We start from the raw sequence: 16,113 nt of genomic DNA on the forward strand, positions 1-16,113 counted from the left end.
AGAAATTAGGTCAGGCACAGCAAAACTGCTGGTGGTTGAGGTGAAAAAAAAGATCAATAAGGTTACCTGATACCGAGACAGCACAGCCAGCAGCAATCACAATATTAGCACAATATGCATCAAAATCCGCTTATATGTGGGAGTCACAAGAAATGGAAACAAATACTAAAACCCACGCACAAGACATAAGCTATGATTCATGGGATGAGACAGGAATGCAATTTTCAGAAGAAACACCACTGAAAACAAAGCAATCCAAAGGAAAATGCATTAGGTGTGAGCCCATTTGAAGGGAAAAGGCATCAGAGCTGCCAACATTGCCCTGTACCTCCTCCATTTTGATACCACAAGCAGCTGCAGGGAAATAAAAGTTAGAACTTAATATCCAAGGTCATTAGTGCTCTCAGTAATAGATTATCCCCGAAAACACGTTAAAGAAGAAAATTGTTTTAAATATAAAATTGGAATAAGCCAAAATTAGCCCATAAACTTGAAATGAAAAAAAAAAAAAAAATTCTATGCATTGTTAACACTTGTTAAAAAGAGCAAAAACTGCAAGGGGTTTAATGCTTAATGTGAATTAACTGAGCCGTGTGTATTATACAGCCAAAGCCAGAGAAATGGCCATCTAAATTGATTCCTGAGCTGGTAGGCCTGCAGCAGATTCACAAATGATAATGCATATATTAATAGATACTTTCACTAATTTCACTAATGACCAATTTTAACGAGAAATTTGGATTTGTAGATGAACAGAAACATTCCCATTCCATCATTTGTACACTTGCAAAGAATTCCACATCCCGGGCCGGAGACTGAGCACAACTCAACACAGACTTATCCCTGCAAACCCAGGGCAGCACAAAGGGTCACTCCCTGCCCTCATGGAGCCGGCCCTCCTCAAGCACTGCCAAGATTTATGTCTTGCAAAATGCTGCTTGGCTCTGGAAAATGCATCCCTGTCAGTTTTTAGGACTGGGTGACAAATGGTGTGGGCTTGTGGTGCTGCTGAGGAAGAAATCACATGCAGACCGAGGTGACAGCCCAAAGAGCAGCCCCTGAGTGACACTGCAGGGAGCCGTGGGACCCTGCTCCTCACACTGCACTGGGATGCTGCAGCAGCTGGACTCTGCCTTCCCACCTTCTTTCTTGGGGGAAAGAGCTACCAAGTGCTGTGGTGTGGCTGAGTCTGGATTACTAAGGTGCAGAGTGAGGGATGGGCTGCGTCAGGACAAAGCTCCTCAGCCCCTGGCTCCACCAGCTCAGCCCTTTTTGCATCCCAGCAGGTGAGGACATGCAAACTCCTGGCAACCACCTGATCGGGGCCCAGGGGAAAGCCATCAGAACTGCTCTGGGGACTTCTGAAAAGAGCCTGGTGCATGGGAACAGAGTGATCCTGCAGGCAGTCTCTTGATTCCTAAAAAGCACTGTTAAAAAAAAAAACCCCAACCAAAGCACTTTCAGTGTCCAAGCCTGGCTCAGCCAGTAACCACACAGCCAGAAACACAGCCTGGCTGTTGTCCTTTCCTATCATTTTAGCCTGGTCTTCCAGCACCACAAAGGTTCTGTGGGCACCCAACATCTGAGTGAAAAATTGAATGCAAAAATTATTTCAACTGCAACATTAACTCTGGGGGCTTAAAGGTTTTATTTTTTCCTAAATTTAATTTATCTTGCAACTAAAACAGCTTAACAGTGAACACATGCAGAGACTCATTATCTCTGCCTCTAGCTTCAAAAGGCTCTGCAAGTTCCTTGGACCCATTCAAAACCTCTTCCACTTTCAAGTGCCATCAAACATTGTTCACTAGTGCTAACATGAATATCCAGACACAGTCTGTGTCTGATCTTTGTGGCCACCAAATTGTTACTTCCTTTCTCTTCCCATCCTCTATTCTGTATTTTTACGTGTTAGGGGGTTTTTAGTTTTTATGTGGTTGTTGGTTTTTTTTTTTTGTTCTTTTTATATCTCTGCTTTCACATTTCTTCTAACTAGGATGTTTTTATGCCCAGCATAATTTGGTACAAGTTTGAATAATTGCGCCTTCCTGGGCATTCAATAAACTATCCTTGAAAATGTCCAGTATTTATTCCATTAGCGTGATTTATCAGGAATGCTGACGACCACTGCAAGCTGTGAGAAAAAAGCAGGTAGGTAGGATTATAGAATAATTCATGTTGGAAGGGACAACAAGAGGTCATCTAATCTGACCTTCCACTCAAAATAGGGTCAAAAAGGGGTTAGCAGGCTCATGCTTGTTCTGTGTGCATCAAGGAAAGGTTCAGATTATGAATACCTAGAGCTAAAACACTGAGTAACTCCTCTTGTCCCTCATGAGGAAGTTCAATATTTCCCTTTCCAGTGGAAAGCTATCTTAACTTTAGAAACTAAACATGTAGCACGGCTTGAAATGACACATGGGGAGCTCTTTCCCCATTCTTTGCAGATACCTGCTCAAGGAGTATCCAGCAGCACACCCTCCTTCACTAGATGAAAACCAGCGCAGAAGGTTAGACATGAAGTGGAGGAAATCTGCTAACAGTTCGTAGTGTCTCTGATATAAAATAACCTGTATTGCCTTTTGCTCACATTGTACCCATACAAAACCCAATTTAGCAATTTTTCTTCTGCTTTGGCATCTATCTGCACTTCTGTTTTTCAAATCCAAGTCCACACATAATTCTTCAAATTGTTTAGACACTAGCATTACCCTACAGATAGCCAAAGCTGTGTTTTACACTTCCAGTTGTGTTTGAACTTGTCCCAGTCCCAGTGCTTAGCTTGTAAAGTGCCAGTGAAGCCAGCTACCCAGCAGGCTTTCACATAAACACAGATCATGGTGCAAGCTTTCAGCAAGGAACCACGTGGGAAAGTCCTACTGCAGAGCAGTGATGGTGTCTCCTCTATTCATTCTTCCCACATCCACCCCAGATATCACTCCCGTGACTATGAACCATAATCCTATAAATCAGCACAGAATTTAGGCTTGACAGCTGTGCCATCTTGTTTTATATATTACCCTGAGACACTTTCAGTTAATTTCAGTTTTATGAAAAGAATCAAAAAAAGTCTTTAGAGGTTTCATATATTGATCTAGTCACTTACATATATATTTTGGTTTTGGTAGGCTGTGGTCTTGCTTTCCTCTTTCCCTGTGAAATACGTCAGTAACTAACTTCCTTTTAAGAGCTGAGGTGGTGAGATTTATTTTCTCCACACCCCCAGCATGATCCCAGCCTCACCCAAGTGGGACACTGGCACAGGCACACGTGCACACACAGGGTGACCTGGGGACACACGCAACCCAAGCACTACAGAGGAGTTCATGTGCACAAGCACAGGAAAGGAATCTCCCTCTAACACGATCTTCATCAGTTTTTGGTGCTCTTGAGTTCCAGAGAAACCATCCTGCTGTTTTCTGAGGCCGCTGCCCCCACCACAGCTGGGAATCCCCTGAGAAGGAACCCTGTACCTTGTTCTTAGGCACTGGACATAAAGGTGAGGCTGTCTGGGACTGCACCATGCTAAAGGTGCTTGTTGATGCTGCAAGGACTTGGGCTCTTTCCTGTTACCTGCATGGACTACCCATATTCCTAGATCAGCATCGTGACAGAAACTTGATCATACAGTACCTTTCAGTGCAAGCAATTTTTTACAAAGATGAAAGATATTTCTAATAAGCTGCTTGAAGAGTAAATATTGAAAATTGGAAGGGATAACAAGCAGACTCTAGATGCAAGTTTACAGATGAGAAAATTCGAGCTGTACTGGTTCCTGTTGCTGCAAAGCAGACTAGGGGAGATTTAGATAAGGGTAACTCTTTATGGGACTAGTACCAGTGCCAAAGGTGTGTAATATAAAGGAGTATTTTGGCCAAAAGACATCACAGAGTCTGCAGTCCAATAGTATTAGAATTGTAACCTGTGAATGATAAAAATGTACTGAAAAATAACTATAGCAAATACAATGAATGAGATCAGAAGAGATGCTCTGTGCTGGAAGATCTGACAGAATCGGATGGATGCCAAAACCCCCTCTAAAATAATCTATAACAGGAAACCAAGCAGGGTGCAGGCAGCCCTGGAGAGGCTCTAGCAGACTTCTGTTCAATGAATTCTGTTGCACAGATGTTCCTTTGTAGTTCTCAAAAACCTTTAAGGCTCCTGGTCAGTAAGGAAGTTTGGAGAAGATTCAAACTTCAGCTCTGCAGTGTCAGCATAAATTCCTATCTGTGCTAACTAAAGCACAGTGCTGGCAAAAAAAGCAGTTCTGTAAAACAATGGCACAAAATTCTACCTTCATTCTCCCTGTATGATTTCCAGATCAAACACTTAATCCCCTCCCCAAAACTTCCCTCTTGTAAATGTCCCTTACTGGTGCCAATGCAGATTACCCAGTTCCCTGGGAAATGTTTTTAGCAACACTGGAAACCCAAAGCTTGATTTGTGTGAAAGGAACAGAAACTTTCAAATAAAAAATACTCTTAAGAAGGGTGAAGAGAGGACAAGGGTTGAGTGATTAGCTACAAGGAGTCCTTAGTTCTGGAAAGACCTTAAAACCCAGACTGGCCTTTAGAGCTGTCTGACTCAATGGGATATAACATTTGCACCAAGGTCTGGCTGCTCGGCTCGGCTCATTTAAACCAGACTGAAAAGGAGAGCTGAAGTCTTGCTGCTTGCTTGCTCAGGGGAGGCTGGTGGTGTCTGTATGAAAAAATTAAACTTGGTTTACAAAACAAACAACCCAAACCTCCAAAACTGGAAATATAACTGCACCTTGTCATTCCTGCTGCAAATTCTTTGATTTGAGATGTTCCTGGGCATTTGTCTCACCAAATGCTGCCCTTGCCTACACGTAAAATTGTCACTTGCTTTTGTGTAAGTGGTATTTGTATGTCAGAGCCACTGCTTCCAGGCTGAGGATTACATCAGAGCTGAAAAATGACACCCTGACATGGGAGCTGAGGAACCCAAAGTGCCTTGGATCACCTCAGTCCCCTCCCAAATGACAACAAGAACACATTGTGGGGACAGAGGGATGTAATCTTGCCACTGGGGAGTAATCATCAGGCCACAGATAATGCAAATCCATACAGTGGTGCACCTTCCCATGAGTTTACACTGTGCAGCAAGATTCCTTAAAAAAAGGAGCCAGTTAGCAGTAATGCATAATCTGCATTATGAAATCATGAGCCTTGACCACTTACAAAATGTGCTACTTTGGTTTAGGCAAACTGAATCACAGGTAAAATTAATGCACCTGCAAAGAAACAGTGAATATTCAAACACAGACAGCAAAGACAAACTGTCTGAGGGAGGGAAAGCTCAGAGGGATGCATATGATGGCAATAAAAATCATACAAAATTTGCAGACCCAAAACATGGCACCCCCTCCTTTCCCAGCCAAATTCTTATTGAAGATATTATATATGAATAACTGTGCCTTGCAAGCCTTTCCAACAGATACAGGAACAGTCTTCAGAATGTTTTATGATCTTTTATAATCTTAATCTATTTTTCATTTTAGAGATGCCAAATAGTGTTTACCAACATACAGTTACCTAACAATTGCCATACTTAATGAGTAAATCAATATAACATTTAATTTCATATTTTTGCTTATATTACAACCAGTTAACAGAAACTATTTGGAAAAGGTAAAAGCACAGAAATGCATACAAATCAGAGGTATACAGCAGGCCTGGAAGAGGAGATCAGACATGCAAGAAGAGGGCAGGCATCTGAAGTCAGAGATTTATATTGGATCAATTATTCCCAACTCCCTTTGACTATCTCAAATGGCAGAGGAATACAGCCAAATACTGGACAAAGGTTTCTTAAAATTCAAAGTCTGTCTTGATTTGTGTCTTAGTTAGAATTTCTATATCCCAGCACAATCCCTGTTATGTCGCAAGACTTCACAATTAGCAGCTTGCAAATGGAGATAAGTCCTCTCTCCATCAATGTGCACGTGTGCTGCTCTGGTGTGGGAGTGAGACAGTATTTTAGTTGAGTCCTTCACTTTATGAAAATCCAAACTGTGGTGAAATAGCAAAGCAGAATGAAATGGTACAGACTCCTGGACTCCCATTGCACATAGCAAGCATTGGAGGCCAAGAGGTTACCACGGTTTGGAGAGCTGGGAATGCAGCAAACAGAATTTCCACTGTCTTCACAAGAAGCACTAGTCAAGTGGGGTTTAGAGTTAATTTGATTTCCACCCATTAAAATTATATGTTCCACACAGAAGAGTCATAAAGCGCCCATAAAAGTAAGAGCACTTGCACACTGAATAGCTTTGGCAGTGGGGTTGGCTCAGGGGTGAGGAGCAGCAAGCACAAGGGCAGCACAGGGAGCCCTCCCAACCTGTGCCACGAGGGCTGTGGGGTGTACAGACCCCCCAAAAATCACCCTTGCTCCACTGTTTCACATGAGCCAAGCAAAGCAACACAGAGAACAGGATGCAAACCACCTCACAAAGCAAGGGTGCTAGCCCTTCTTTCCCAAAATTACCTGATCACAGCAGGCCAGCACTGGATTTGCAGGGTGAGAGGTGCTGTAAATGCTATCCATGGCACACTAACTGCCAGGTTCTCGAAAAGCAGGCTGCTCCAACATGCCAAGGACTGCGTCTTCAAATGATGTAAATCTGCTCAGCTGCATTGAGCCGTGGTAATTTACACCAGCTGAGGGATGGACCAAAGGCATTTATTAAGGCTGCAGTGTATTTAAGAACAAGCAAAGATCAATAGTCCAACAAATATTCATTTCACATCACTGCTTTTCAGAACAGAGGTCAAATGGATCCTTACACGTTTTGTTTTTTCTAAAATTTCAAGCAGAGAGCAGAGAAAGTTGGTAATTAAATCCCCTTTGAAGGGAGCGCTGGCAATGAAGAACAGGCAAGAGCTGGGACTGCACAGAAGCTGCAGTTGTGGCTCACAGGTGGCATTAAGGGCTCTGAGAGATCATGACTTATCCCTTGAACTGTCTTCTGGGAAGCCTGTATCTCATCAGTGACAGGCCACTTGGAATGAATGCAACAAATGAACAGCTCACTATGTAGGTCCCAAAATAAACCAAATTGAACTCTGGACATGTAGAAATCAGTACCTTTCCCTGGTTATTTTTCATTTTAATGTACGTGAATTCAGTGAGCTTTGTATTGGTATTGCTCTGTGCCTGGATATATCACAGGGAAAAATATTCTCATGAGATTTCCATCCTAATTATGCAAACCCAAGACAACGTTAAGATTTTAATGAAATTACCAAGTGTATTGACATTTTCAAACACAACATGACAAGCCTGACTTTGGAAAAGGGTGCAGTGATTCCTGGGGAGAGAGCACACACAGCCTACAACTGAGCAGTCATGCCAGACCTTGGGACAGTTTGTATCAACAATGTGCCTCATCAGAATGACACAAGGAGTTATATCATCAAAATGCCTCCCTGAGAGAAGGAGAAAGAGAAGAAAGAACATCATATGTTGGGTACTAGAAATCAGGGGTGTCGGTGATGGCAATTTCCTGAAGCTATAACGAACATGTAAATGAAAATTTTATGTCAGGCTGCATTCCAAAGTATGGAAAATTATTTCTCTTGCAGGTTAATTTAAAATTCATATCACCATATCACCACCAGACAGCCGTGGTTTACTGTGTTGATCTGTTCTTTCCATCCTCTTCAGAGCAGAGCCCGGGCAGCCCTGCTCACAGTTTACAGCAGGGAAAAAAAAGCCATAGGGCTTTAAATTTTTAAGTCGGTGTTTTGAAAATACTGCTGTATGTATTAGGCTTCTCCTGCTTCAGAGGCCCTTTCCTGGAGAGTCTTCCAACAGGAATATCATTTACATCAGCAAGGCTTTTTGGCAGTTTTTCTTTTTTTCCTTTTTATAACCATGTTGCAGTGAGACATCAGTTTAAGCAGCCAGCTCTGCAATAAAACTGACAACAGGTTTATTCTCCTGCTCCTCATGGGACCAATAGGAATTTTAGAAAAGAAAGCAGGAGGGAAGGAACAGCAAAAACATGTGCGTGTGATCTGCTTTGTCCCAGCACACCAATTCTGCTGTTTCCAGAGTGGTTCTCATTTTAAAATCCAATGTTTTTCTTATGTTTCATTAGATATTTATCCATTTGAATTACTCTGCAAAGGTAATATATCCAGAGCAGAGGTATTAGGAGGTGCTATCAACTTCAGAGCTGCGACGATTTTACCTTTGGGGTCAAACTGCCCATTGTCCTGTTCTTGTCAAAGCCATGGAAACCACTGTGAAACATCAGTGCCCTGGAACTCTTTTGTCAGAGGAGATCGCCCAAAAAGCATGGAAAAGATTTTAAAAAAGAAAAGCAAATGAAACCCAGGCTCTTCAGATCATTGTGGAAGAAACTATTATTTCAGAAGGAAGTTCCTGAACCTTGCCCTGGCTGCTGTGCCTGAAGTCACACAAGTTCAGTTTCTGCTCCTCTCCCAGAGGCTCAGGGAGCAAAGACTTGTCTTGCACTGGGTGAACAAAGGGTAATTTTTTTGAAGACAAAAGGGTGGTCTTCCCTTCCTCACCATCAGATAAATGACTGAAACTCCTGAGCATGAAAAGATGGTTTGGGTTCCCATTTAACCCAATTTTAATCCTGTATTACTCTCCAACAGATAGTGGTGAAAAGAACAGTGAGCACAACATCCAAGAGGCAAGAAGTTGAACCAACAGTCTGGGAAGGTCTCATGGCCTGGAGCCAGGGGGGTTGTATCTCACAGATGCTTGGAGTAGACATGCTGATAGATTAGAAATTCCATCTTGATTTAATGGATTTAGTCCCAACAGCCCAGAACATAATTAAATCTTTAAGAAAGGATTAATCCATCTTTACTGTCTAGTATTTATCATCTCTAAACACTCACAGAGAGTGTGTGTGTGTTGGGGGGTACAGACACATGTATTTATTTAGAGAAAAACGCTGTTTTATTAGTAGGAACCATTTGCAGATTTGCCGAGGCTCCAAAGTTTGTATCTCTGAGTCTCCATTAATTCCAGTTGCAAACAGAGGCTGTGCCCAGATGATGGCGCCTGCAAATCACGGATCCTTTGGAAATAATCATTAGGTAACTCGTTCTGGCGGGTTACACATTGTGGGCTTTAGGGTTTATTGCAGAGGAAAATACAAGTCTTATTGTATTGCAACCCCTCAACCACCAAACCCCCAAACATTGCAACCCCTGCCTTCCTGTCCCCAGAAACCGTGGACTGTGTTATGGTGCTGTGTTAAATTAGCTTTTACAGCTACCTTCCATTTGGGGAGTAACAGCACCAGAATAAGACATAAGAAAATACAGAGGGTTTAGACTAAAGATCCTTCACCCCATGGGAAATGCATAATTCAAGGTATTTGTAAATGTGTTTCTGATGTGCTGAAAAGCTGAACTGGAACAAAATAAATAAACCCAAGCAACCAGACCTCAGAATCCCAATCCTTGATGGAAATCAGACAGGCAGGTTTAGACGTATTTTTGAGAGGATTGTAGGATTTGGGTCAGCTCACTGAAAGGCTGACCTGGTCAGCAATAGCCTCGCACCAGAATGAAGCTGCAAGTGCTTTGTGCCAGGAGGAGATACCTTTTATACAGTAGAGCCTCTGTTCATTTTGGGAGGGGTGAGGAGGGAGGGAAATAAAGCTATTGAGAAAATAATAGTGTGCAGGGAGACAAGATTAATTCTAAGTGAATCACACATGTTTCAGGGATTCAGGGTCCGCACACAGAGCAAAAATTAAAAGCTTCAGATCTAGAGTCTGAAAATCAGATCAGCAAAGCATTTGAATTTGGCTGTTCATCTGGGACCAGTGTTTTCAGAAATAGGGTTCTCTCTGAAGATTACCTCAAATAGCTGGGGATACCAGAACAGCCAACATGCAACAAGTTGGTGAGAAAAGCCTGTTTCCCAATATGAAAATGTTTTATTCGAATTTTGTGATCATTACTAATAGAGGTTCAGGTTTAACACACCATTTCTTCTAAATGTATGTGTTCAGATACATAAATGTTAATTCTGACCTTTGTCTACTAAGTACATCTAATTTTCCTCACATATTTCAGTCACCTATAACAAATTACCCATTCCTTCCAATTCTCTATGTTCAATGTCCTTCTGAAGATGCCCAGAAGAGGGAAAAAAAAAGCTGAGGAGCAAAGATATGCCAAACTGATTTTAGATTTGGGAGCAACGCCACTTTGTCTAGATTATTTCTTTAGGAAAAAAAAGTCTCCAAACAGAAAAATAATAAAACACCCCAAAATCAAACTTGTGAGCACTTTTTTTGGCAGGGAGAACTTTTCTCCCAGCTTTGAGGTTTGCTATTTGCTGGCCCACACAAGTATCACTTCTTCTAGGTCTTGCTCAGCATTGAGAAATAACTAAATCCCACGAGGCTCAAACATCCCAAGTCTTCAACTTGAAGCTTCAACCAGCAGCTAGCCATTAATAAAACTGCTGGCAACAGCTGAAGCTCAAAACTCCTTTCAGAGTTGAGAAAGCAAGGCACTGCAGTGCTCCAGGGCCCTTCTCCTCCTCACCTTCCGCAGCCTCTCTCCACGGGATAATTGGATCCCGGTGGTGGGAGAACACTCCTTGCCTTCCTTTGGGATCGTGCTGGGGGCCTTGATGGGTGGCCCCAGCTAAACATTCTTCCTGTGGCTAAGCCCTCCCAGCTCCAAGAACATCCTCAGCTCCCTGCTGGGCGAGAAAGGCCATGGAGCTGGGCCAGCTGGGCCAGGGTTTGTGTCCCAAACACTTTGCTGTGGGTTACAGCTCCTCAGAGCCCACCCAGCCATGGGGAACACACCACAGGTGGAGCAAATTCACACGGTCTTGTCCTCAGATGATTTCCAGTCTAAATTCTAAAGAATCTCATTTCTTTCTCAGCACAGCCCGGTGGCTGTTAGAGCTTTGCTGAGACTGGGAGCAGAGCAAGCGTTTCCCAGCTTTCCTAGTTGGGGTGCAAACAGCATTCATGCTAAATATGATTTTGGGTTCAAGATTTGAAGAGTTTTTTCATATGCTTAGAATCAAGAGTCTCAGCATATATGAAGACAATGGTTGATTTAAGGAGTCATGAATGACAAGAGAGACAGTGCAGATGGCATCATCAGGAATGACAAAACCAGGAGCATTTCCAGCTATGCTATGTGATGTTTGATTTATAATTACAGACAACCTTGGTTAAAGAAACCCTGTGCTTAAAGACTGACATATTTTTATCCCAACAGTGACAAATGTGTCTATACATGCGAGTGCCAGTTGTTTTGGATGGGGCTGGTGTTTTCTGACACATCCCCTACAAACTGAGCACCCAGAGAACCTAGTGGGCTCTCCTGAGTCTTGGTTTTCCTAGGGCCATTTCAAGTGCCCCAGACATCAGAGTGAGGGTTTATAGATAAAAACAAAAAGCCTCAAGGAATGTACAGTTTAAACCACTATCCTGTAAATGTCTTACTGTGAATTTCTTTGACTAACACAGATGATTAGGTCTATTAAATAATTTCCTCCTTGTAAATGCTAAGAATAGTTTAGTCCCAAAATGGCATCTTTGACTTATTTAAGCATTTCTCTCTTTCTGTCTGTGTGCTGGGGATGTACGTTTTCGGAAGGAAAAGAAAAAAAAGACAGGCTATTTCAGCAACTAGAAAAATTATTATTTGGGTTTAAAATTAATTCTGAAAGACAAATTTAACCAAAGTGACTTAGGAGGTGGAATCAGAGGTCTGTTTGAAAGCCCATGATGAACATCTGAGAATTGTGCCAAAGACTGCTTTCCATCAGCTCAGTGTGGATCCAAACCCCCAGGCACTCCAGAAGAAAAATGATCTGTTCGATCAGCAAAAGCTATGGAGAAATTCTGCTTGTTATTTGTTGGTGTCTCTTGGACGACCTTTTAAATAAAAAAAACCCCATCAACTCAATCACATTGAGGTTTTAACTGTCATAAAATTCATTAGGCTGGGGAGGATATGAGGGGATCATTAAGTCCATGCCAAAGCAGAGTCCAGAAGTTATTAAAACTATTACTGGGAATGTTCCAACACTAGTCTCTTGCATCTGACTGACCATTTCCAGGAGAACATACAGGAATTTAATTATCTTTTAGGACTTCAAACCTGTGATAGACTAAGTTTAAGTCTGTCAGTCAGCTCAGAGATTTCTAGTGGAGGAAAACACACACACAGAGACCAAGTAATCTATAGAAAGTAAGTGAGGATTCCTGCAGAAAACCAGATTGTAAAACTCCCAGCATTTGTCAGAAGTGGTCAGATATTTTTTTAGAGTGAACCAAAAGGTTCTTAAAAGATTTCCAAAGACTCAGTTCCCAGTACTTGGTAATAGTTAGGCTTCTTTAGTCCTGCCCCCAAAATACCTGGTCACTGAGAACATGAATGTCACCAGGAGAGCTGAGCACTGCCTGTGCTTGATGCACTGTACCCCTGCTGCCAGCAGTGCTGAGGGAGGGCACAGGCAGCACAGACTGGGAAACTCAGGTCTAAATAGAAATATCTGAATTAAAAGAGGGAGTTAACTTTTTTTTATTCTGCCAACACAGAAAATCAGCATTACTGGACTCTGCAGGCCAGTCAAGTACTGCAAGAAATGCACTGCACTGCCTTGCAGCACACAAACACCTGAAATGCTGCTCCTGGGCACAAAGCCCTGACATAGCTTAACATCCCTTGGCTGGAATAATACTGATATTAAAATAGGTGATATGAGTGAGAGACTGAATTTTTCAAAAGCTCTGGCATTCCCCAAATTAATGAAACACTCCTCAGGTTTGGCTAAGGTAAATACAGAGTCAAACACAGCCATCAGGGTTAGCAAAGCAGAAATCTCTAACTCCCCTCACATGCTGCAACAGGGTACACATTTATTCATACCCTGTTAGAGGCTCAAGCAAGAGACTCAGATTTTCTGGAACTTGTGATTTATTTGTGAACTGAAGGCTAATATATTCTTTAGAATAAAGAAAAAAAATGTCTCCTCCAACCCCCTCAAGGTTTTATTTGCTTTTCAGCAATCCTGGTCTTACCAATCAGCGTGTTCAAGCCAACTTAAAATATCTTCCAGACAAACAAACCACAAAGCAGCATTCCTCCAGCTGGACCAGCAATCTTTCCCTATTTTTTAAAATCTGACAACAAACCCATCATCAACTGCAATGGATACTAAGAGAGAGCAGGTAAAGGACCAGGCACAGAAATTCTGTTTATAACTTTCTCAGCTGTAAGACCTGACAGGGACAACAGCTATATTTTTGCCCCAGATGGTTCCTCAGAGGAAATCTGGGAATCCAAAAACTAAGAACAAAAGGTTGAAATAGGAAGAAAAAAACCCCACAGACTAAGCCAGTAAACCACAAATAGACTACCAGGAAAATGATGCATAGGAAGAATACAAAAATCTGTAGGATGTCCTGTAAAGAGGTGAAAAATCTTAGTGTTACAGACACATAAAGCTGGACCTGGATGAGAAAATGCCCTTGAAATTCTACCTGTAGGAAAGGCTCATGCTTGTTTTTTTCTCAGCTGTGCTCCTGCCACTGAGAGAGCATGCCACACAGGCAAGGATGATTCAGGTCTACAAGAATTGAGATAAAGATCCTCACATTTGCCTGGTGAAAATGCTAAAGCCTCAAGACCTCTCTTGTTCAGAAAACTCTCATTATTATTGGTAATGAAACATGAGCCAGAAACATCACAGCTTGACACAGAGAGACCAAGCTGAGCTTGTGGATAGGCAGGGGAGTCCCCCCTCCTTACACTTAAACCAACAAAAAACCTCCCCATTAAAAATTTCTGGGAGAATGAAACACTGTGGTGAGGAATGGCACTTTTTGAAAACCCCTTTTCTAAGGTGAACTGTGTTTCAGCAGCACAGCAGCAGCAGGAACTCAGCAATGCTCCTGAACAGCTCCAGCCACTTGCACAGCTGGAGGGATCAGCCTTGAGGCTGGGACTGGTGGATGTGGAGGGTGCCCAGTCCTGCTTGGACAGTGCTGCTGGTGCACAGTGGGGCATTCCCAGTGCACCCAGCCATCCCATAGGGCAGGCCTGCAGGCACCAGCATACAGGGGGACCCACTGGAGAGGCTGTGCTGCTGCCCTAAGGTACCTCCATGGCAGTGGCAGCATCCTGCTGCAGGACACACACCACATCAGAGTGAAATGGATGGGGAAATATGAGGAAAATTACCTAAATTTGCAGCAATGGACTGACTCTTTATATGAGAGATGTTTCTTTTCTGGTAATAAAAGTTGCTCCTACAGAATTCCACTCTTTCTAAAATTTTATTTTCAGTACAGCTACTGTTTCTGAATGGGGTGACAGACTATGCTGTCTGTATTAGTCAGCAGTGGAGCTAAGAGAGTCACTTTGCCTAGTGATGCCAAGCCTCAGTGTAATTTCTGCAGACATCCTCATCTGAAAACACCTCGGGTGACAGTTTGGCAGGCACACTGGCATTTCCAGCTGAGTCCCTGCTCCTCCTCATTGAACTTCAGCACTGCCTAAAGCCACTAAATGAGACAGAAACCCCTCCACAGTAGGAAGGGTAAAAACTACATGAGGACTATTCTGTGGCTGTATGCCTTGATAAAGCAAACAAACTAAATGTGGAAGGGAAAGGAGATGGAGTGTGACCATCTCTGGTCCTTGGCAGGACACAAATTTCTGGCACCCTCTGCCCAGGACTGAAGGGATGCTGGAGTCAGAGCTGCTCTCCCAGCCCTGCATGTGTCCTCGTGGCAGCTTCAGTGTGGCACCCACACCCCTGAGGGTGACATCTGTGTTGGGCTGAGCCCCTGCCTCCATCAGGTTGTTCACTGCACCTGCTGAACTCACAGGTGAGAAAACACTGTTCTCATACACTTCTATGAGCACTGCATTTTTGGCCCCACCAAGCACAGATTTTCCTTTAGAGACCTGACAGCCAAGTCAGGCCTCTCTCTAATCTCGCTATTCCCCTTGAAAAGCAAATGATTTGGAGACCACAGAGAGCACTCACTCCAGCCTCTTGGCTCTCACTTGCTGCAAACACTTTGAAAGGCTAACTCCTGTTAATTAGAAAAAGATAAAAAAAATTCAGACCTTCCAAGTGCAGGTCTTGCCCTGGCCAGTTCCAAAGGGGGAAGAGGCGTTGGATGCTGATTTATCAGACATGGTCCCTGTCACTGGAGTTAAACCAGACCCCATTTATTTTCCATGCCTTCTGCAAGCTACGTTCCCAGTGAAAAGAAAGTAACATATTGATAACAGCAGGCTCTGCCACAGGAGAGGATCGAGAATCACCCACGCACTGCCTTGAAAACAAACAACCCCCAAACAATTGATCAGTCACTGCTAGTACAGAGGCAGTCTATTATGGATAAAAATACAGGTGGAAAAAATTCATCAGGGATGTGCAAATACCTTTATTTAAATTCAAGCGTAGTAAAGCAAGCTTTGCTCCTATAAACAGGAGTAGTGTATTATGGATGCAATTCTCTCAAGTCCTGGCAGAGAGGGAATGCATTTCCAGGCTAGGGGAACCAGAAAACTGAGTGATTTCCCTGTTGAGGCTGGGATTTCTGAGATGGCTTAACCTGGCTGCCAGGGAAGGTGGAGGTACATCACAGACTGCTGTATAAATTGCTGCTCTGGCTCCCTGTGTGTAATCTGAGCACAGCCCCCAGGTGAGCTCTGTATCCCAGCAGCACTGCAGGGCCCCTGCCCAAACTTCAGCACCTCTGGGGAAGCTATGCAGCTCAGTGCCAACTGCAAACAAGCCATGGTCAGCCTGAGAAGCTCTCACTGGAGATGTGGAATGTTATATTAGTTAAAAAGAAATCCCAAACTTGACAGAGAAGCCTATGGAAAAGACACAAGGAAGGATATGAAAGACATCTACATGTGTATATTCATGTGTGAAAAAGAGAGAGTGAGAGCAGGACCACTCCAGCTCCTCACCTCAGTTACCACTACCAATTCCTTCCCCACCTTTTTCTGTAGCTGCCCATGTGGGTAATACACTTCTCAAAGTAAAGGTTGATTCTCTTGTTGACACACTAAACCTGACTCAATATTGTCCTTG

General features: G+C 43.0%; 1 long non-coding RNA gene across 1 annotated transcript in view; it reads right to left on the minus strand.

The window, feature by feature from the left end:
- Positions 1–6,539: 6,539 nt before the first annotated feature.
- The window catches only part of LOC116452109, a 97,176-nt gene continuing 87,602 nt past the window's right edge, over positions 6,540–16,113 (minus strand). The window contains exon 5 of the long non-coding RNA XR_004243403.1: positions 6,540–6,686. This is a non-coding gene — a long non-coding RNA (uncharacterized LOC116452109). The remainder of the gene's footprint in view (positions 6,687–16,113) is intronic.

Source organism: Corvus moneduloides, chromosome 16, assembly GCF_009650955.1.
Source record: "Corvus moneduloides isolate bCorMon1 chromosome 16, bCorMon1.pri, whole genome shotgun sequence".
In the NCBI taxonomy this organism is placed as follows: Eukaryota; Metazoa; Chordata; class Aves; order Passeriformes; family Corvidae; genus Corvus; species Corvus moneduloides.